The sequence below is a fragment of the Sus scrofa genome, chromosome 5 (assembly GCF_054392235.1).
Source record: "Sus scrofa isolate SSC_HxYL_T2T_F1_AM1 chromosome 5, Sscrofa_HxYL_maternal_Yorkshire_Landrace_v2.0, whole genome shotgun sequence".
In the NCBI taxonomy this organism is placed as follows: Eukaryota; Metazoa; Chordata; class Mammalia; order Artiodactyla; family Suidae; genus Sus; species Sus scrofa.
Genome location: NC_139387.1, coordinates 12,315,710 through 12,334,259, shown reverse-complemented (window position 1 = coordinate 12,334,259; position 18,550 = coordinate 12,315,710). Strand labels below are relative to the sequence as shown.

The 18,550-nt window shown below is 44.0% G+C and overlaps 1 protein-coding gene across 1 annotated transcript in view; it reads right to left on the bottom strand.

Annotated features, from left to right (window-relative positions):
- LOC146403145 (uncharacterized) overlaps positions 1-18,550 on the bottom strand; it is a 92,421-nt gene that overhangs the window by 34,238 nt on the left and 39,633 nt on the right. The gene's annotated exons all lie outside the window — the stretch shown is intronic.

The following is an 18,550-nucleotide window of genomic DNA, read 5'->3' as shown; positions in this document are numbered from 1 at the left end:
CTTTAGGTAGGACAGCTCATCAATTGTACCAGTGTTAGAGGCTTCAAGTCCCCTTCAAGGAGATTAAACTCCAAAGCCTCTGGCCATGTCTCGTTGTAACACCCCGTCCTCCTGGGCTGCTCGCTCCCAGCTAGAGAAGGAATAGTCCAGTCCTCACTCTGCCTCTCTACAACCCGCTCCCCATGCAAATAAGGTGTCCCACTCAAAACCAATCAGATCAAGTACGCCCCCCATACACAGAGGGGCTGGGACAGGAAATTAGTGGGCCTGGCACAACAGAATAGGGGTCCCCAAACAGTTTCGCATTATAGGGGTGTAAGGAAAGACCCAGTTGCAGGCAGGGCCAGTCCCCATCCCAGGGCGGCCCGAGCTCTCTGAAGGCATAGGTTTCATACTTGCTGTACGCTGCTACCTGACTCTTTTTTTTTTTTTTTTCTGGCTTTTTAGGGCCACATCTGCGGCATGTGGAGGTTCCTAGGCCAGGGGTCCAATCAGAGCTAGAGCTGCTGGCCTACGCCAGAGCCACAGCAATGCCAGATCCGAGCCACGTCTTCGGCCTACACCACAGCTCATGGCAATGCCAGATCCTTAACCCACTGAGCGAGGCCAGGGATCAAACCTGCAACCTCATGGTTCCCAGTGGGATTCGTCTCCGCTGCGCCACAACGGGAACTCCTTTTTATTATTATTATTACATATTTTTTTGCTACCTGTCTCTTGATTGAGATTGAGACTGCAACCTCAAGGCAACTGAGGAGCTTTTTTTGCTTGGGGTGATGAACCAGAACAGCTCATTAAAAGAGCCCAGGTCAGAGCTGTCACTCTGTGGTGTCGGTTCGAGGGGAAATTTCCTTCCACCCAGAAATGCTCCCATCCCGAGCCGATCACTCCTGCCTGGAGAGACGGCCTGCTCCCATCCCTGCACAGCAAGACTACTGGGTCTATCCCGGCGCTGCTGCAGCACCTCTCGTCCAGAACAACCTCCCACCAGACAGCCCTCCTCCATCCTTGTGTGACAAGCCCGCGGGCTCTCTCCTGGCATTGCCATAGTGCTTCTCAGACTGCACTTTCAAATCCTTGTTGTGTGTAGAAAAGAACAGAGAGAGAGAGGGTGAACAGAAGAACCTGACACCAGGAAGATGGAAATGGACAGATACAAGCATTGCACTCGTGAGAGGCTCAGCATACGTGGAAACGACACCACCCACCTGACCCCAGAGCTGCTCAGTGCTTCCCACCTGTCCTCCTGGTCCAGACCCAGTGCCTGCTCTGTCCATGTTCTCTGCTTCTTCCCAGCAGACCTGTGGCTCCCAGTGTGACCACTCTGCCCTGTCCCAGGCCTGCTGTTCCCCACGCTCCCTCGCCCAGCCTTCCAACAGCTGGCCTCCTCCATTCTCGGAGCTCCCATGCCTGAGACATGCCCACGAGCAGCATCCCAGCCAGCTCCTGACAGGCAGGAGAACACAGCCAGGCCCTTGGCAGCCACCAGGAAGCTTGGCGAAGTGGGCAGCCCTGGGAAGTGGACCGTCTACACAAAGCCAGGGACCTCTTGCCAAATGTTAATAGAGTGTCTGAATGGAAAATTTAAATGCTGCGGTCCCCCCTTCTCTGAGGTCCCCCTCTCCTCTCTGAAGCAAGCCCCCTCCACTGCCTTGTCTCCCAAAAGTTAGAGGAGCGAGGCTGAGCCGGGGGCATGTCTGCAGGCGCCAGGGCAGCGTGATTAGAAAGGAAATTGGAGAGCACTGAGCATCTCAGGAGCATCCAAGGAATTCCAGGGAGACATGGCCAGTGTTCCCATGGATTCTCTCAGCTGAGGCGTCCATCCAAGCACATCCAAGTGCCCAACACCTCAACGGCTGGCACAGCGGGGGACGGTCCTGTTGATTCCAAATGGTTGGGGTTGACTTCCTGGTCTTGTGGAAAGGGAGTTGCCACAAACAAAGCTCAGCTGGCCCTGGAGCTGGGGCTGAGGGATAGCCAGCCCCAGCTCTACGTCTCCTAGCCCACCAAGGGCCGTCCTGATGCTGCAGCTGTCCCAAGGACCATCTCCCAGCCAGAGGCCAACAAATACTGCAGTTAGCCAGAAAGCAGCAGTTAATTAGTTGGTAAATATTTCAAAACAGCAGGAGAGAGTGTGAAGTCCCTGCTTTAATGAATCAGAAAGAGTGTGAGCCTTGACTTATCAAAACCTGAATAAATCAAGAAGGTATATGCACCCCAGTGCTCACGGTAGCACTATTTACAATGGCCAGGACAAGGGAGCAAACTAAGTGTCCACTGACAGATGAATGAATAAAGAAGATGGATATATATATTTCATTGTATGTAGTGTGTATGGGTATATATATTCTACCACACACAATGGAATGGGATATTACTCAGCCATAAAAAAGAAGAGAATCATGCCATTGGCCGCAACATGGAAGGACCTAGAGATTATCATACTAAGTGAGGAAAGTCAGGCAGAGAAAGACACATATCATATGACATCACTTCTATATGGAATCTAGAAAAAATGTTACAAAGGAACTTATTTACAAAACAGACTCACAGACACAGAAAAACGAACTTATGGTTACCAAAGGGGAGAAGGGGAGGGATAAATTGGGAATCTGAGGTCCACAGATACACACCACTCGATATAAAATAGACCATCAACAAGGACCTACTGCACAGCACCCAGAACTAAAGTTAACATCTTGCAAGAGCCTATAATGGAAAGGAATCTGAAAAAGAATTCATATAACTGAATCGCTTTGCTATACACCTGAAACATTGTCAATCAACTACACCTCAATTTAAAAAATAATAGATAGCATTGAGAACTATGTCTAGATACTCATGTTGCAACAGAAGAAAGGGTGGGGGAAAAATGTAATTGTAATGTATACATGTAAGGATAACCTGACCCCCTTGCTGTACAGTGGGAAAATAAAAAAATATTTAAAAAAATAATAGGGAAACAACTCAATGACTGTCTGCTTGTCTCTCTCCTTCTCTGCTCCCCCCCCTCACGCTTAGCCTTCTTTTTCTCTCCTCAGTCTACTCGCCTCATCAGCCCCACTTCCTTTTCCTACGCCTCTCTCTTCCTTTTTCTGTAATGATCAGGAGAGGGGAGTTTTCACCTTTGCTAACCAGCCCACGTTCCGTGACTGTTAGGATCAAACCTGGAACTAAAATCATTGCCTAATACTATAAATATGTTTATGTATATTCCACACAACTCAAATCATTAAATAATATCTTGGATATGTTTATATATAATCCACACCACTGAGAAGGGTAGTAAAACAGTAATAATAGGAGTTCCTGTTGTGGCTCAGCGGTAATGAATCGGACTAGCATCCCTGAGGAGGCAGGTTTGATCCTTGGTCCCGCTCCGTGGGTTAAGGATCCGGTGTTGCTGTGAGCTGTGGTGTAGGCTGAAGACGTGGCTCGGATCTGGCATTGCTGTGGCTGTGGTTTAAGCCAGGCAGCTGCAGCTCCGATTCGACCCCTAGACTGGGAACTTCCATATGCCGTGGGAGCAGCCCCCAAATAAAAAAGTAATAATAATAATGATAAGCTATATGCTTACTCCATGTCAAATGCTTTTCAAAGCGCTTTTACAAGTATTCAAACATTTAATCCGCACAGTAACTCTGAAGCCATGTGCTATGATTACTTCTATTTTATAGATGAAAAAAACTGAGGCACAAGCAACTTGCCCAAAGTCACATGATTTTGTTCTTTACTGGGTCAGAATTCAAATTCAAGTACTCTGGATTCAAAGCCTGTGCCACTGAGACTCAGAGAGGTTGAGTGACTTGGCTAAAGTCACACAGCCGAGACTTGGCCTAGTCAGGTTGTGAGCTCAGGAACATCTGATCCCAAAGCCCAATCTTGCTTCCCATCAGAGGGTAGTGAGTAGGACCCCTGCTCCTGATTTGGAAAGCACAATAGACAAACATTCTACACTTCTTTCTGAAATTCCTTGCCAAATTATCTGTTTCTTGTTTAGGTGACCCTTGATGAATTATCTTCTCCCTGTGGATCCCAAATTGTCATTAAAATAAAAAATTCCAGAGTTCCTGTTGTGGCTCAGTGAGTTAAGAACCTGACATAGTGTTCATGAGGATGCGGGTTGGATTCCTGGCCTTGCTCAGTGGCTTAAGGATCCAGCATTGCCACAAGCTGCAGCATAGGTCACAGATGTGGCTCGGATCCGGTGTTGCCATGGCTGTAGTGTAGGCTGGCAGCTGCAACTCTGAATCGGCCCCTAGCCTGGGAACTTCCATATGCCACAGGTGCAGCCCTTAAAAAAAAGAAAAGAAAAGAAAAGAGAGAGAGAGAGAAAGAAAGAAAAAGAAATCCCCTGACTCTCAGCTTACAGACATTCCTCTCTTCTTCAAAGGATGCTGTCATTAAGGACACTTCCAACAAAAATTGCCTTGAACAGGTACTAATCTTTTTTCTTTTCCTTTGAGGATTCATAAGTGCCAGTGGTTGCCAGGTATTAGATGTTCACAGGTATTTAACCATCATATTCTGAGTGGCCACTACATGCGGGAGACAAAATGTTTCCTAGCCCTCAAAAAACTCACAGTCTGCAAGTGCATATAATGCAGGTCCATTAACTCAAGGCAAAAAAAGAGAAAGTGATAGGAATCTTAAAATTGGGACATACAAGTATTACGATGGGGGTTTCCTAAAAGGCTTCCTCGGGGAGGTAGCACTAGAACTGGCATCCTAAAATGCAATAGATTTCAATATTTCCTTTCTTGCAGAGTCTCAGCATCATCTTTGGCAATCCTGCAAGTCTGAGGATGTAGAAAATTGTTAAGACTGGACATACTCTAAGTCCTGTCTAGAAGCTGGCTTTTTTTATGTTAACCCCTCTATGCCCATCTCACCTATATCACTTTATAAAAAATAGTCAGTCTTTTTCCTAAAAAGAGAAGAAAAAATAATACAGGTTTTCTCTCTTTTTTTTAAAGTATCCTTGTGGTCTCAATGCCAGGAAAAAAAAGAAAAACAAATAAACAAACACAAAACAGGCTAATCTTCTTTAACCATTCTTATCAAGTCTCTCCCAGGCTTAACATTCAATGCCTCCTTGTCCCACATGCCTGCAGGATTCTGTCCAAACACATCAGCTTGCCATCGAGGTCTTCCATGATGGGGTTCCAAATTCCTCTTCTGGTCTTATCTCTCACCTAACGGCATATGCACGCGCTATAGGGATACTACGGGAGGGACCCGCGTGCTGAAGAAGAACACAGAATGCTCCAAGACGTAATTAAGGAAGAAGATTAAGAAAGGGCTCCAGGCAGTCAAGTGCAATCGTAAAGACCTGAGATATTCCCCCTTGAGCTTTCTCTTCTCCCACAAATGGTCCCAACTGTTTCCTGCCTGAAGAGTGGGCTAAAAACACCCAGCAAACTCTGAAACGGAAAGCAGACTAGGCATCCAGGAGGAAAACCAGGATGCCTAGCCCTCAAAAAACTCACAGTCTGCAAGTGCCTATAATGTGTGTCCTTGCACTGTTGTGTGTCTCTAGCCTTCTAGGAACCCCCCATTGCAATACTTGTATGTCCCTGTTTTAAGATTCCTATCACTTTCTCTTTTTTTGCCTTGAGTTAATGGACCTGCATTATATGCACTTGCAGACTGTGAGTTTTTTGAGTTTTTTTAGTTGAGCCAATACATCAAAGAATTCAACCATGATTCAACCAAAGATTCAATCATTACAGGATGTCTACTAAGAACTGAGCACAATATAACATAACACAGTAAATAAACTCGTGACCCTTGTTAAGAACCAGACACAAGGAGGGCTGGGGACATTCCTAAGTGAAGCGTTTGATATCCCAATAATAATAATAGTCACCACTGCAGATGGAGTCACAGTCCAAAAGCTCATGGATGTAAGAAAAGAAACTTCTTAGGAGTTCCTGTCGTGGCACAGCAGAAACGAATCTGACTAGCAACCATGAGGTTAGGGGTTCGATCCCTGGCCTCACTCAGTGGGTTAGGGATCCAGCATTGCTGTGACCTGTGGTGTAGGTCTCAGCCGTGGCTCGGATCCCATGTTTGCTGTGGCTGTGATGTAGGCCAGCAGCTGTAGCTCCGATTCGACCCCCTAGCTGGGAACTTCCATATGCCACAGGTGTGGCTCTAAAAAGCAAAAGAAAAAAAAAAAAGAAATAAAGCTTCTTATATTGCCATCACTAAATTTAATCTTCTCCTAAGCTTCACTGCGTTTGATGGCAGAAACTAAACCTCACTCAGTTTCTAGTTTACTTTCCTGCCAGTGAGTCCCGGTATTCTCGAGGGTTAAAAAGTGTCAAAGCAGGAGTTCCCGTCGTGGCGCAGTGGTTAACGAATCTGACTAGGAACCATGAGGTTGCGGGTTCGGTCCCTGCCCTTGCTCAGTGGGTTAATGATCCAGCGTTGCTGTGAGCTGTGGTGTAGGTTGCAGACGCGGCTCGGATCCCGTGTTGCTGTGGCTCTGGCGTAGGCCGGTGGCTACAGCTCCGATTGGACCCTTAGCCTGGGAACCTCCATATGCCGCGGGAGCAGCCCAAAGAAATAGCAAAAAGACAAAAAAAAAAGTGTCAAAGCAGGAGTTCCCACTGTGGCACAGTGGACACGAACCTGACTAGTATCCATGAGGGTGCAAGTTCAATCCCCAGCCTCGATCGGCAGGTCAAGGATCCGATATTGCGTGCGCTATGGTGTAGGTCACAGACACGGCTTGGATTCCTTGTTGCTGTGGCTGTGACACAGCCAGCAGCTACAGCTGTGATTCAACCCCTAGGCTGGGAACTTCCATATGCTGCGGGTATGACCCTAAGAGGAAAATAATAATAATGATGATGATGTCAAGGTGCAAGTAAAAAGAGCAGAATCTGATCCTCAGACATTGCGGGCTAACCATGGTCTTCAGAGTGTCTGCACTGTTGTGCGGCCTCAACAGCAAAGCCTCCAGGCTCTAAATTTCACGCAGGGCCTTCAGAAAACTCTTGAGGGGAAGACCTAAGCTTTTCTTGACCTCTGTAATACAGGTGGGGTCCAGAAAAGCCATGCTTTGCTCCTCCGAGAACTTATGAGACTCACCCAGGAAGCGTCACCTGACAGATGCCTGGAACCATTCCTCAGGCCAAGTGGAGCACAGGGGAATTGCGGGGTCCTGCTCTTTTCCCAGGGCTTAGGCAGGAAAGGGGGCACATGTTCCCTCCCTCTGCTCTAAGGTACCACAAGTAACTGGGAAATTCTGTCCATTCCTCTCCCCTTTATTTTTCCCTGGAAAGAAAGGACAGGCAGAGCTCTTTCTAGGAACTAAGCATCTAAACGCCAGCCTTCAATGACTGTTCTCTCTTTCTCTCAATCCAGAAGATTTGTGTCTCCTCTGTGGTGGGAACACTTTTAAATCATGATGCATTCTTGCCACCATATTGAGACGAGTAGAGAACTTATGTGATGGGTTTATCAAGCTTATGTTTTGTTTTGGGTTTTGGTTGTAGGGCCACACCTGCAGCATATGGAAGTTCCTTGGCTAGGGGTCAAATCTGAGCTGCAGCTGCCGGCCTACACCACAGCCACAGCAACACTGGATCCTTAACCCACTGAGTGAGGCCAGGGATCCAACCCACGTCCCCATGGATACCAGTCAAGCTTATTTCCACTGAGCCAATGGGAACTCTAAAGCTCATGTTTTTTAACTTTGTTTTAAATTTCATCTCTATATATAATTCAAAATTTTGTTGTAGATTCACAGATCCAATAAGAACATGAACCCCAGAGTTCCCGTTGTGGCTCAGTGGTTGATGAATCTGACTAGGAACCATGAGGTTGCGGGTTCGATCCCTGGCCTTGCTCAGTGGGTTAAGGATCTGGCGTTGCCGTGAGCTGTGGTGTAGGTTGCAGACGCGGCTTGGATCCTGCGGTTGTGTGGTTTTGGTGTAGGCCGGTGGCTACAGCTCCGATTAGACCCCTAGCCTGGGAACTTCCATATGCCACAGGTGTGGCCCTAGAAAAGGCAAAAAGACAAAAAGAAAAAAAAAAAAAAAAGAACATGAACCCCAAGTAGGATAAATACAAATAAATCCGCACCCAAGCATAGCACAGGTAAACCACTGAAAAGATTTTTTTAAATCTTAAAAGTATCAAGAGAAAAATGCCATATCATATACGGAAGGGACAATAATGACAGTTGATGTCTCAGTGGAAACAAAAGTGGCTAGAAAACAGTGAAAAAAGCATCTTTAAAATGATGGAAAAAAAAATCTGTCAACCGAGATAGCTCTGTCCAATGAAAATATCCTTCAAAAATGAAAGTGAAAGGAATATATTTTCAGAAAGACAAAAAAGTTAAGGGAATTTGTCTCCAGCAGACTTGGGCTATAAGAAATGTTAAAACAAGCTCCTCAGGCTTCAGGGGAATTATATCAGATAGAAGCCTGGAAGTGCAGGAAGAAATAGAGAAAGAAGATAAATATAAGTGTAAATATTTATATAACTCATTTCGATTATCTTTGAGTTACATATTTAAAGAGACTATTTAAAGCAAAAGTAATAATTTATTGTGAGGCTTAGAACATGTATAGGAGGAAAATATGTACCAACAAGAGTACAAAAGGCTGGAAAACAGTAAAAAAGAAAATCATTGCTTTAAGTTTCTTACATCATGAATTAGTATATTATTTGAAGGTACAGTGACAGTTAAAAATACATGTTGTAATCTCTGGAACATTCACTAAAAAAACACACATAAAGAAGCGTAGTTAAAAATAATAAAGGAGCTTAAATGGAATACTAAAAACTAACTCAACTCAGCCCAAAAAAAAGTCAAGAAAGGAGGAAGAGAGAAAGAAAAAATTAGACAAGACAAATTAAAAACATATACCAAAAACAGGTGTTCCCATGGTGGAGCAGTGGTGACAAGCCTGACTGGTATCCATGAGGATGCAGGTTCGATCCCTGGCCTTGCTCAGATCCCACGTTGCTATGGTGTGGGACGGTGACTACAGCTCCAGTTTGACCCCTAGCCTGGGAGTGAAGCCCTAAAAAACTTTTTAAAGTTCCCTTTGCTTCATATGCTGTGGATGCGGCCCTAAAAAAAAAAAAAAAGAAAGAAAGAAAAAAAAAGGAGTTCCCGTCGTGGCGCAGTGGTTAACAAATCCGACTAGGAACCATGAGGTTGTGGGTTAGGTCCCTGCCCTTGCTCAGTGGGTTAAGGATCTGGCATTGCCGTGAGCTGTGGTGTAGTTTGCAGACGCGGCTCAGATCCTGTGTTGCTGTGGCTCTGGTGTAGGCCGGGGCTACAGCTCCGATTGGACCCCTAGCCTGGGAACCTCCATATGCCGCAGGAGCGGCCCAAAGAAATAGCAAAAAAAGGCAAAAAAAAAAGGAAAGAATTAAAGATCTAAATAAGTGGGGACATAGCACGTCCATTCTCTTCAAATTTATGTACGATTCAATGCAGTATTAATGAACATTCCAGGAGACTTTCTTGAAGAAACTGATAAGCTGATTCTAAAACAGATGGACACATAAAAGACCTAAGATGGCCAGAAAAGTCTTGAAAAGGAACAAAGTTAAAGGACTTTCTCTCCATGATCCCAAGGTTTACCATAAAGCTAGAGTAATCAAGAGAGTGTGGTATCAGTGCAAAGCAAGGATTGAGAGAAAATAAAGTATGACAGAGAAGTAAGAAACAATCAAGACTACCAGGGGTATGTTTAAAATAGAAGTACATAAATAAAAATATAATTAAAATTTAAAACTCAGTAGATAGATTAAATTAGAACCAGCTAAAGAGGAGATCAGCAAAACAGAAAATGTTTTATTTAAAAAAATTATTTAAGGAGTTCCTCTCATGGCACTGCAAAAACGAATCTGACTGGGAACCATGAGGTTATGGGTTCGATCCCTGACCTTGCTCAGTGGGTTAAGGATCCAGCATTGAAGTGAGCTGTGGTGTAGGTCACAGACTTGGCTCAGATCTGATGTTGCTGTGGCTGTGGTGTAGGCTGGCAGCTGTAGCTCCAATTCCACCCCTTGCCTGAAAACCTCCATATGCCACAAGTGCAGCCCTAAAAAGCAAAAAAAAAGAGAAATTATTCAAAATGCCCATGACAGAGTCCCCACTGTGGCTCAGCAAGTTAAGAACCTGACATAGCGTCCATAAGGATGCAGGTTCCATCCTTGGCTTTGCTCAGTGGGTTTAAGGATCTGGCATTGCCACAAGCTATGGCATAGTTCGCAGATGTGGTCTGGATCCTGCCTTGCTATGGTTGTTGCAGCTCTGATTTGACCCCTAGCCCAGGAACACATGCCACAAGTGGGCCATAAAAAGAAAAAAAATGCCCATGAGATTGGAATGGAGGTAAGAAAAATGAAAAGAAATAGAAATAACCAACACACATCTAATTGGAATTCAAAGTGAGATATTTTAGGGAGTTCCCGTCGTGGTGCAGTGGTTAACGAATCTGACTGGGAACCATGAGGTTGCGGGTTTGATCCCTGGCCTTGCTCAGTGGCTTAAGGATCCGGCATTGCCGTGAGCTGTGGTGTAGGTTGCAGACGAGGCTCGGATCCCAAGTTTCTGTGGCTCTGGTGTACAGCTCTGATTAGACCCCTAGCCTGGGAACCCCCATATGCCACAGGAGTGGCCCTAGAAAAGGCAAAAAAACAAAAAAACAAAAAAAAAGTGAGATATTTTAGAGAGAATGATGAACAGACTGTATTTGCAGAGATAAAAAGACTAACATTTTACCAGAACTGATGAAAGACAAAGAACTAAAAAGTCAAGGAACTCAAGAAAGCCCAAACAAGATAAATTTGAACTTTAAAAGAATGTTTAAAAAGAAATCCCTATCTCGACAGGTCAAAGGCAAATTTCTGAATGCCAAAGATCTTAGACAGGAAGGCGCACCAAGCACATAATAACCATCAATAAATACTTGTGCAGTGAATGGATTAAACAGGACATCTTAAAAGAAGTTCGAGGAAAGGCATCTATTGTATACCAAGGAATAACCAGATTGACATCTGACTTCATAGCAACAATGGAATTCAAAGGAAAGTGAACTGACATCTTTGAAGCGCTGGAAGTAATCACCAACCTCGAATTCTGCACCAAGAAGAACACTGTATATAAAGGTGAGGCATTTGTAGACGGAGGAAGTGAGTGATGGGGAGCGAGACAGAGAGAGACTGTTAATCAACAAACTTTCACAAAGAGAACTTTTAAAGGATGTGCTTCACAAGGACGGAAAATGGCCTCAGGGAAGACTTCAGATGAAAGAAGAAACAGGAACAAATAATGGTAAATACACGGATAAATTTAAACAAAAATTGATTTTATAAAGCATCACCATCATGTCCAATATACGAAGTTTAAAACACCAAGAATTAAAATACCGAAAAATGACAAATAAATATCTAGAGGCAGATAATAATAGAGTGTTCTCAGACCCTTGCTTTGTTCAGGAGGAAGGTAAGATGTTAATTAACTTTAGAATATTGTCATATATATGTTTATGCTATATATATTACATATTACATGTGTATACATTATATTCTTATGTGTATAAGGTATATAATGATATTACCTGTTAAATTTTATGTAATTATAATATATATCATAATATATAATAATATTATATATTATATATTTTTTTCTTTTTTCTTTTTTTTTTTGTCTTTTGTCTTTTCAGGGCCACACCTATGGCATATGGCAGTTCCCAGGCTAGGGGTCCAATCGGAGTTGTAGCCACCACCCAGCACCAAGCCACAGCAACTCCGGATCTGAGCCACATCTGCGACCTACACCTGTGCGGTGTTGCCCACAGTTCAGGGCAACACCAGATCCTTAACCCACTGAGCGAGGCCAGGGATCAAACCCCCAAACTCATGGTTCCAAGTCAGATTTGTTAACCACTGAACCATGACGGGAACTCCTATATTATATATATTTCTATGAAAACTACAAGAAATAGAAACATAAGTTTAATATAACTTCTAAATAAGTAGAGGTAAAAATGAAATAAGGATAAAAATATCTCATCAAGACAAAACAGGAAAGAAGAAAGGAAAAAGCTAGAAAAAGTATGATGCATATAAAGTCAAAATTGTACGGCAGAAATGAATCTAAATATATAAATCATAAACAATATAAATGGACAAAATTCTCCAGTTAAAAGACAGAGATTGTAATCCTGGATTAAAAATTCAACTATATGGGATCAGGAAATGGGTTCTCCCTGGAAGCCTATAGGGGTTTTCTGTTCTGATGTAGTCTCTAGGATCAGGATGGGGTGGGACATACATGAACATTTGTTCACTGATATACTACTTGATATCCAAAGGAATCAATGTGGCTTACAGAGATGCCTACAGTAAATCAGAATTTGTAAGATGAAACCAAAGTGAAAGGAAAATAATATAAAACAAAGTCAGATTAGCACACAAAATTCATCCATAAAGCCTTGATAAAGGTCAGCTGGCGAGTTAAATGAGATTCTCAATAGCAAAAGCAAAGAGGGAAACGTAGACATTATTGTAACATTCCCGCTGTCTAAAGGTTGTAACATTCCCAATGTCCAAAGCATTAAAATACAAAGCAGAAGGACAATAGCTTTCCAGGGTGCAGAGACCTGAGAGAAATCTGTCCCCAGTAAACGGGACAATATACAAAGCAATGAACACCACGTTCTAGATATTCCTAAAACAAATCCAGGAACCCGGCTGTTTCTCCTAGTGTTTTAGAACATCCTTCAGTGAAGATCCATAGGAAAGAATTCTACAAGGGCCCAGACAGTCAAGTCCAACACACAGGTTCATTAGTCTGGCTTGATCCAAGGACAAAATTGATAAGAATCATAATAACAGTTCTTGACTGGGGATTGTGGACCACTCAGGGCATCCAATTAAAGCATAAGGGTGTCAGGAACATTTTCTGAAAGAAGCAACACATTTGCTGAGTCTCAAGTCTGCTTCCCATGAGGTCCTGCTGCACTGGTTTGTCACCCTTGGATTCTATTAGAGCTTAATAATAAAAATAACAACAACTATAACTAAGCAATAATAACACAGTACAAATGCTCATACAGCACCATGTATCAGGCACTTTTTGTAACCCCAATTTGTACTTGGGCAAATTTTGTAACCCCTCCCACCCCACCCACACACACACTTTTCTTGAGCAAGCTTGTATAGATCTTCCTTCCTTAGACAAGCAATAGGCATGAAAAAAGCCTTTCTTTTATGAATTGGCACATTCGCACTGTGGTATATGGAATAACTGGCCAATGGGGACCTGCTGTATAGCAGAGGGAACTCTACCCAATATTCTGTGATAATCTACATGGGAAAAGAATCTGAAAAAGAATGGATGCATAACTGAATCACTGCTGAACAGGAGAAAATGATCATGAAATTGTAAATCAACTCGACACTAATAAAAATTTAAAAATGAAAGAAAAAAGAATCCCATGCAATACACAAATAAACTTACTTGGGAAAAAAAAAAAGAAAGAAAGAAAGGAAAGGTGGGGGGAATAAGACAAAGAAACCCCTTTCAGGAGAATATATCTCTCTGGGAAGCTAAGTAACCTGAGATGGAAGATAAGAGGCAGGAAGACCACTCAGGAGGGGTAGCAGGAATGTTGGCGTGAAGTAGTGGAGAAAGGATTAAACGTGTGTGTGCACATGAGTGAGTGTGTGTGTGTATTATGAAAAGAGTCAATAATGTCAGACCAGTTAATGAAAGGGGCTGTGGAGAGGGAAGAGTTAAATATAGGTGATCTTGCCCAAGGTGCTTTCTTCCTCTGTCCTTGGTCTCCAGTCTGTGAACAAGAGGGTCTCTGATCCTCTGAGGATGTGCGCTGGCACGTAGGCACAGCAGCAGTGCGACAGCGTGCGAATTGTCCTATGTGTGGCGATTGATTTAAATGGATGGGCTTAAGAGGCTACAGAGCCTTCCGAACACTGAGGAGCAATTAAATGACATCCACGGCAGCTTTGTCATTAAGTGTCCTTTCTTTAGACATTTTAGAAAGGCCACCAGATGCCACACACCGAGCTGGGGTCCTGAGATAAAAGCCACAGCTCTTGGCCTGGAGAAACACCCGGTCTGCAGCCCCCAACCCGGGGGAAGACGCCTCCTTCAAGATGCTGAAGCATAGCCTGGGAGACAAACACAGAAAGAACCAGCGCAGACCCAACAGGAAGAGCTCACACCTGGGCTCTGGGGCTCCGAGGAGGGCCAGATGGATTCTGATGCTACGGCTTAGAAACACCAGAAAACAGGAAAACCCAGGAAGATGATTTTGCTCTCCCCAAAACAAGTTAGACCTTAATATCTTATTACATGGAGAGAAATGTCAGAGGGATTTGAATACCATTAAAATATAATCAGGGCTCTTAAGCAGAAGGTTTTCATCACCTATGAAAACAACTTTGGCCGAAAAAGGGATAAATAGCTAAATGCCAGTGTCACCTTGAGAGGTGGCCTGATGCTACCCGAAGAACAATGGATGGGGACTTTGTCTCATGGGTCCTATGCAAAGCCGTGGATTTTCATTTCCCCGTGTATAAAGGAGCTGTAACCATCCCCACCCTGCTTCTCCCGTGAACTTCACGGTTACCATTTATTGAACACATATGGTGGGCCAGATACCACCCTCGGAAGTTTCCATGCCTTTCTCATCTCCTTTCATCGTCACAGGGACAGGCAGGTCATTATTATCTCACTGTGATGAGGCTACAGAAAGGTGACATCACTTCCTTAGTTCAAAAGGCTCTATGGGGAGTTCCCGTCGTGGCGCAGTGGTTAACGAATCCAACTAGGAACCATGAGGATGCGGGTTCGACCCCTGCCCTTGCTCAGTGGGTTAACGATCCGGAGTTGCCGTGAGCTGTGGCGTAGGTCGCAGACGCGGCTCGGATCCCACGTTGCTGTGGCTCTGGTGTAGGCTGGTGGCTACAGCTCCAATTAGACCCCTAGCCTGGGAACTTCCATATGCTGCGGGAGCCGCCCGAGAAATGGCAAAAAGACAAAAATAAAATAAAATAAAATTCCAACTGCTTAAAAAAAAAAAAAAAAAAAAAAAAGGCTCTATGGGGTGGAGCTACATTCCGAGCCCAGAGCTGTCTGCTTTTTTTTCCCTCCCCCTACTTTTTAGGGCCGCACCCATGGCAAATGGAAGTTCCCAGGCTAGTGATCAAATCAGAGCTGCAGCTGCCAGCCTACACCACAACCACAGCCACACCAGATCTGAGGAGTGTCTTCAACCTATACCACAGCTCACAGCAACACCGGAACCTTACCCACTGAGCAGAGCCAGGGATCAAACCCGCGTCCTCATGAATACTGGTCAGGTTCATTTCCACTGAGCCACAACGGGAACTCTCTGTCTTGCTTTTTTAAAGCCTGTGCAGATGAAGCTATCTTTGAGAGCCTTGAACTTGGATGAAGTGAACTTGGTAGATGCATGCCTGACTGTGAAGCTCCTTCAATGCCAGGCTGGAAGACACCTTGACAGAATCCACTCTTTTAAACCATGTCCTCTCCTGACCCAAGCAACTCTGTGCCAAAATTAAGGGTCCAGGTATCCCAAGAAAGACAGGATTCTTAGCACTCATCTATCAGTTGGCAGCTACCCCTGAAAAAACAGTCACAAGTAGATGGAGGTGCAGAAAACTTTTCTTCTCCCTTCCATTGCCCTCCCTCCTGCCTCAAATCCCTCCAAGAGCTTTCCACCCCAAACCCCATCTCTATGGAGCCAAGCACACAGGCAGAGCCACCCAGGAATCCCGAATTAGTTCAACCTGCCTCCCAGCTGCTGGATGAGCCTAATTAGACCAAATTAATAATTTATTCAAGCAAAATGAGACATGCCAAGAATCTCCGGGGAGTCTGTAAAATGATAAAGCCGTCTTATTAGGAAAATTGTCAACACCCCATGCAAACTCTGGTTCTGGATAGAGGCGGGAGGCCTATCTGACATGAGTCACCTTCTAAGACCGGCTCCTGGGTCCCCGCCACCTGCATCTCTCCAAGCGTGACATGACCCGCTCCCCTGCTGCCCGCCTCCTCTCCCTCCTCTTCCTCCCCTGATCCTTCCCCTCCTCCTGCTCCTCCTCCCTCTCCTGCTTCACCCTAACAACTTTCAAGATCACTCTCCCCCACCAGAAGGGAAAGCCAGATGACAAGCTAATATTTCCATGTCACACACCGAGTGATTCTTACATAAAAATTAACAGGCACTTGACAAAGTCATAATTACTAACTAATGATGCATTATGCAATTTCCATAATTAGTCGTGTTATTGATATATCCTTCCGACCACAGAGCCGTGCGGCCACCTGTATTTATAGTGAGGGAAATGGCTAGTCCGTGTGCAGGTTGTTAAGAGAAAACTTCTGCAAAACACTCCCCTTTGGATGATTACACGTACCCAGACCCAGCTCCCACCCTCCGGTGGGCCAGTCCCCTCTAGAGGTGGAGCCTCTCTTCAGAGCAACGGGAACAAATCAAGCCATTATGCACCATGGTTAATGTGTAGACTTAAGGCAAATTTCTCAACTGTCCCAGCAATTGGAGGCAGCGGTAGAAATGGAAGGGTTTTACAGAATTTTGCAAACCACCTCTTCACCCATCATACTCATAGCCATCGTTCCAGAGGTTGCATCCATTAAGCCATTTTACAGGTGAGAGGGCTAAGGCTTGGAGAGGTGGAAGGGTATGCCTGAGGTCACAATGGGCAGATGCAAAGCTGGGATGCAAATGCATGTCTTCTGATTGAAAGCCTAGGAGGCTGTGCGGCAAGTTCAAACACTGGCTCTGTCATTCAAGAGTTATGCTGTCTTCCGGAGAAAACTCTAATTTGAAAAGGTACATGTACTCCAATGTTCACAGCAGCACTATTCACAATAAGCCAAGACACAGAAGCAACCTAAGTGTCCATTGACAGGTGAATGGATAAAGAAGATGTGTGTGTGTGTGTGTGTGTGTGTGTGTGTGTGTGTGTAATAGATATACAAAATGGAATACTACTCAGCCATTAAAAAGAATGAAATAATGCTATTTGCAGCAATATGGATGGACTTAGAGATTAACATACTAAGAGAAATAAGTCAGAAAGAGAAAAATATCATATGATAACACATGTGGAATCTTACAAAATGCAAATTAACTTATTTACAAAACAGAAATGACTCACGGACATAGAAAACAAACTCTTGGTTACCAAAGGGGAAAGACGGGGGATAAATTAGGAGTTTGGGATTAACATCTACACACCTCTATATATAAAATAGATAAACAACAAGGACCTACCACAGAGCACAGGGAACTCTACTCAATGTCTTGTAATAACCTATAATGGAAAGGAATCTAAAAAAGAATACAAGTAAAACTGAATCACTTTGTTGTATACCTGAAATTAACACAACATTGTAAATCAATTATACTTCAATTTTTAAAAATATCAATACAAAAAAAATTTAATTAAAAAATAGTTAAGCTGTCTTAAGTTACTAACTTCTCTCAGCCCTGGTCTCCTCATCATCTTTAAAAACATACCCAGGGTTCCCATTGTGGCTCCGAGGTAACTAACCCGACTAGTATCCATGAGGATGTGGGTTCGATCCCTGGCCTCACTCAGTGGGTTGAGGATCTGGCGATGCTGTGAGCTGTGGTGTAGGCCGGCAGCTGTAGCTCTGATTTGACCCCTAGCCTGGGAACTTCAATATGCCACAGGTGTGGCCCTAAAAAAAGACAAAAAAAATTTAAAAATAAAAACACATCCATATTGCAGGGCATTGTGAGGATTAAATAACTTCCTATATGTTCTATTACTTGGCATCACGTTATACCAGGTTACATTATATTATGTATTTTTTCATTTCATTGTTCATTACTTATCTTCCTCACTAAAGCGTAACCCCATGGGGGCAGGTATGTTGTGTCCTGTTATATGGCCCCTGCCTAGAACAGTGCCTGGCACACATCATGTGTTCAGGAATGAACTGTAACTATCACTTCACACCTGTTAGAATGTCTATCATCAAAAAAAAAAAAACTAACAAGTATTGGCAAGGATGTGGAGGAAAGAGAACCTTCGTGGGAATGTAAATTGGTGCCCCTGCATGGAGGTTCCTCAACAAAATCGAAAATAGAACTGCATTTATTGAAGCGTTATTCATAATCGCCAAAACATGGAAACAACCTAAGTGTCTGTCAACAGTCGGATGGATAAAGAAGACGTAGTGTGGGTGCTGAAGGTGGAATGTTATTCAGCCATGAGAAAGAAGGAAATCGTGCCACGTGTGTCAACAGGGCTAGACCTTGAGGGCATGTTAAGTGACGTCAGCCAGACAAAGACAACTGCTATGTGGTATCACTTATACATCAGACCTTTAAAAAAAGAAGAAAGGAGTTCCCGTCGTGGCACAGTGGTTAACGAATCCGACTAGGAACCATGAGGTTGCGGGTTCAGTCCCTGCCCTTGCTCAGTGGGTTAGGGATCTGGCATTGCCGTGAGCTGTGGTGTAGGTTGC